Consider the following 5,180-nt stretch of genomic DNA (forward strand, 5'->3'; position numbering starts at 1 on the left):
TTCTATTTTTGCCTGCTGCTTTTTCCAACTCGTTCACGATCCTACATTATGAAATTATTATTACGTATATAGTAAATACTATAAATCGAAATAATTATAAGAGTTTGGAAGTACGTAATACCTCTCTTTTCTTTGAATACCAAAATCTAATTGCATCTTCCCATTGGTACCTCAGCATTCCTGGTGGGACATTTTGCAATTTCTCTTCGAGGGTTGTTTTTGTCTTAAAATAATATTTATTTAAAGTACTTTTATGGTCTCTCCATCTTTTTCCGAATGCCTTCTTGACATAATTATCCGAGACCTCTAAAGCAAACCTCGCCTACAAAAACACAAGTTTAGAAAGTAAATATAAATGAAACTTAAACCAAAGTATTATAAATTACATTAACGTTTTGTTACCTTAATATTATCGAGAGCTTGATTTTTGTTACTATCAGGCATTTAATGCCATGACTCGTAGTTGATAGGCAACATATTGGCATTTCTTGCTATAATGCCCAAATATCCTGCTAAAAGTCAAGCTTCTGATCCAACAGGCTGACCAAACTGTTTCTACATACTTTGACACACTTGACAGGATCTAACTCGTATAAATCTTTAAGAAGCGTATGTCCTCGACCTCTGTGCGTCCCACCACTTTCAACTGAAAATGGGTATATTCTAATATAAGAATTTGAAAAAAAATCAATAATAAAAGTCAACATGCATGTAAATTAAATGTAACATTACTTTGAATTTCTGCAGGATCGTCAGGTGTATTCGAAACATTCGAAGATCCAATAGCAGTCTGTTGTTCACTATTTGTTTCTTCTGAGTTTGGAGTATTTTGAACAATACTTAGATCTCGCAATTTTCTTCTAAGCATTTTATTTGCAATAGACATAAAATAGTTGAAAATTTAGTAACTAATTATAACAATAACAACACATATAAATAGTTGAAATATTTAATAAGACCAAGATTTAAATTATGATATTACATATAATTAAAAAATCGTAAAATCTTACTATATCATAATTCGTAAATATTGTGACAGCCCAAAATTGACCCTAGCCGGGAAGTGGTTTCGGGACCGCTAAACCGAGTCACCGAAAGGTTTGAATGTGATGTTTATTGTCTAGAATATGTAATCATGAATGTGTAAAAATTTCAAGCTTCGATTTAGTCGATTGCATGTGAATTTAGTCAATAGGACTTATATGAGAAAATTTTAAAATGTGATAGGTCAATGCATGAGGACCTATTAGTGCATGTGGAAGAAAAAGGGGACTTGCATGTCAAATTCCCCCTCCCTAATATGTAGTGGCCGGCCATGCTATAGGTGGAAACATGTCTCCAACATGTTATGCTAGTGATGCATGTTAAGAATAATAAAATAATAAGCATGGTGATTAAATAATGAAAGAAGGGTGATGGAGAAAAAAAAAAAAAGTACATGGTCTCACCCCCCCTTGTTGCCGTGAATTGAAGAAAGAAAACAAAAAAAAAAAGAGTTCATTCTTAAACATCCTTGGCCGAATAGAGGAAAGAAAGGAAGGGGAAAAAGGCTTGAGAAAAATCGGCTATGGTGGTGGTTAGACTAAGGTATGTTTGATGTTGTCTTTGAGATGCATGCATGTTTTAAATAGCCCATGTTTAAACTTTGAATCTTGTTGATAACATGAGCAATCGGTCATGAGAAAGTGTTCAAGGAAAAGGTTGTTGATGAAAGAAATTAATGTGTTAAGGGATTATATGAAACTTATTCATGTTTATATATGTTATATGCAACGAAAATGGTTGATGATTTTGGAGGTGATTAGCTTGAATCGGCCACGGTATATCCATAAACACGATCTATGCTTGTTATGTTACTCATGGTTAAAACAATTCGGCTAGGACATTCGGCCATGGATGGTTGTATTTCTTTGATGTTGTTTTTGATGCCTTAGGGCATTGAGAGTTGATTATAGATGAGGTGAGCTTCTTGATTTAAAATTTGATGGATGTTAAGCTAATTGGGCAACCAAAGGTTCAATATTTTTGTTATGAGGTCATATGTGCATTCGGCCATGGTCTTTGCTTGAATATGAGAATTGTAATGTGATTTTCCTAAATTGTCTATGAATTTGGTTGTTGATTTCATGGTAATGGTATATTGAATCCATGAGAATTTAGTAAGGTTGCATTCGGCAACTTACTTGAAATTAAAAATCGATGTCTAAGCTTAGGTGATTTCGATGATGATATATGTGTGTATACATAAGTATATTTAGTTGATTCGGCTTTGGTAGTTGCATGAGATTATTAGCCGAATATACTAACATACATGTACATGTGAGATTGGATTGTAAATATTTAGCAAGGTGGTTAAACTAGTTAAATTATTGATATAGCTCAAGGAGCTAAAGGAGGTGAATCGAGCAAAGGCAAAGAAAAGGTTATCGAGTAGCCGAGTTGGAACCGTCTTACCCAACACGAGGTAAGTCATTAAGCATGTAGTTGGTATTATTTCAATGGTCATAATGTTGTGTATTGATGCTGAATGGAATGAATAAATGTACATATATATATGCATGTACGTATGTGATGATGAAATTGTTGAATGAAATAAATGAGGTGAGATGTAATGAGTTGTTGATCTCGGCACTAAATGTGCGGGATAACCATTTATGACCATGAGATTGGTGCTAAGTGCGCGGGATTAAATTGTACAGCACTAAGTGTGCGATTCTACTTTGTTGCACTAAGTGTGCGAAATGAATATGATGCACTAAGTGTGCGAATTGACCATGCGGCACTAAGTGTGCGGGTTTGACTATGTAGCACTAAGTGTGCGATTTGATTACGTGGCACTAAATGTGCGAGTTGATTATATAGCACTGAGTGTGCGGGCTCAATATACATTCGTGAATCATTATGGACACTATGTGTGCGACACTATTGAGCTGATCGCGGACAGCGGATCGGGTAAGTGTCTTGAGGACATGGCTAATATATGCTATGCGTATACTTGGTGTTGAGCTCGGTAAGTTGAACCTATGTGACAACTATACTTGAAGTCACGTACATAAAAATTTATCGTAGGATGGGTGAAAGGCCGTTTTGTGGTTTGATTGTAACGAAAATAAATTGATTTATGAAAATGCTTCAATGTCCTATTGATGAGTATATGAATTGTGAAGGCATGAATTGATATGAAATTGAATCGGTAGGTTGGTGGAACTATGGTATGGTTCGGTATGGATGGAGTAAATTGTCTCATTCCATTTTATTCCTCTTGTGATAATGTTATTGATGTATAGTAGAGCATTGCTTATGACTTACTGAGTTATAAACTCACCCGGTGTTTCCTTGTCACCCATTATAGGTTGCTTGGACTCATCAATTTTTACGGGGTCGGGCCGTCAACGAAGTCATCACACCAGATAGCTAGTTTTGGTACTTTCTTCTTAGTGTGCTTAGAAGATCATTTTGGCATGTATAAGCTAGTACGTTGTGTTTGAATTATGGCATGTAAACTTTAAGCCATGCGAAAATGGCACGAATGTTCGATTGAGTTGGATCGAGGGTAGGCATGAAATGGACCTAGTTACTTTCGTAACAGATGCTGGCAGCAGCAGTGTCATGAGATTGAAAAATCACTAAAATAGTAGGAGTGGAATTAATTGATGAATAAATTATGTAATCGAAGCTCGATGAGTCTGTTTTCATGAGGAAGTAACGAAAAGATCATATGGGCAGTATATTAAGAGATAATCAGATTTTAGTGGGACAGGGCCAGAACGGTTTCTGGATTCCCTGCTCCAACTTTGGAAATTCATTATAAATTAACCAGAGATAATTAGGGGTCGTACCATATATGTGCAGATTCCTCTCTGAGTCTAGTTTCCATAGAAACAAACGGCAACAGTATTGAAGCCCCGTGCAGGGAGATATGCCAGTCGTAATGGGCAAAGGTCAGTGTAGTCGACCCCTGCAACTTGGGGAACTTTGACTAATAAACTGTACTAATTGGCCCAACCAAAAATTCTAGAAAAAAATACATAGATGGGCACATGAGTCTAGTTTCTGGGAAAAATTACGAAACTGATTTTCGAGTTACGAAACTCAAGATATGAATTTTAAAACGACTAGTACACAGATTGGGCAGTGTCTGGAAAATAAATTTTGTAAGAGGGTAAAGCCAGTCAACACCTCGTGTTCGACCCCGATGACGGTTTCGGGTTTGGGGTGTTACATTTTATTGGTATCAGAGCTATGGTTTAGTCGGTTCTAGGACTTCCATAGCACGTATGAGTCTAGCTATACATGCCATAATGTTAATGTTTAAAAGGGTGATGACTTCTGACGGTTGAAATGTTTTTGTCTTGATTAGTAAATGGATCCCGGTGAAGAAAGAACCCTAGCGGATGACGTTGAGAGCGTAGCGGCTGCTCCTGCACAAGGGACGCCGCCTGTTGAACCCCAGTCATCTGCGAATAATCAAGGTGAGGGGGCTAAACAAGCCTTCTTTACCATGATGAATGAGTGGGTCGCGCAATATGCCCGAGCCAACCCGGCTGTCCAACAATTCCCAAATTTGAATAACCCACCCCAAGAGCCTGTAAGGCCGTCAGTCGCTGATCCTGTGAGGCTGAGTAAGCTACCTGTAGACTTGATTAGGAAGCGTGGGGCCGAGGAGTTCAAGGCCATAGTAACTGATGATGCCGAAAGGGCCGAGTTCTGGCTTGATAACACCATTCGGGTGTTCGATGAATTGTCATGCACACCCGATGAATGTCTAAAATGTGCTGTATCTTTGTTGCGAGACTCAGCCTACTATTGGTGGAGGACATTGATTTCCATAGTCCCGAACGAGCGAGTAACTTGGGACTTCTTTCAAACGGAATTTCGGAGGAAATTTATTAGCCAACGGTTCATTGACCAGAAGCGTAAGGAGTTCTTGGAACTCAAGCAAGGCCGTATGACTGTATCTGAATACGAACATGAATTCGTAAGACTTAGTAGGTATGCCCGGGAGTGCGTAGCTGATGAGGTTGCTATGTGCAAAAGATTTGAGGAAGGATTGAACGAAGATTTAAAGCTACTAATGGGTATTCTGGAAATAAAGGAATTCGTAACACTAGTCGAACGAGCCTGCAAGGCGGAGGAACTTGGAAAGGAGAAGAGGAAGGCTGAATTTGAAGCTAGAGATT

At 37.9% G+C, this 5,180-nt stretch overlaps 1 long non-coding RNA gene across 1 annotated transcript; it reads right to left on the reverse strand.

Annotated features, from left to right (window-relative positions):
• Window positions 1-239: 239 nt before the first annotated feature.
• On the reverse strand, window positions 240-582 carry LOC121225044 (uncharacterized). The gene is made up of 2 exons (XR_005922766.1): window positions 403-582; window positions 240-322 (listed from the first exon to the last, which is right to left on the reverse strand). It is a non-coding gene; the product is annotated as an uncharacterized lncRNA (long non-coding RNA).
• Between the last annotated feature and the right edge of the window lie 4,598 nt (window positions 583-5,180).

This window comes from Gossypium hirsutum, chromosome D13 (assembly GCF_007990345.1).
Source record: "Gossypium hirsutum isolate 1008001.06 chromosome D13, Gossypium_hirsutum_v2.1, whole genome shotgun sequence".
Taxonomy (NCBI): domain Eukaryota; kingdom Viridiplantae; phylum Streptophyta; class Magnoliopsida; order Malvales; family Malvaceae; genus Gossypium; species Gossypium hirsutum.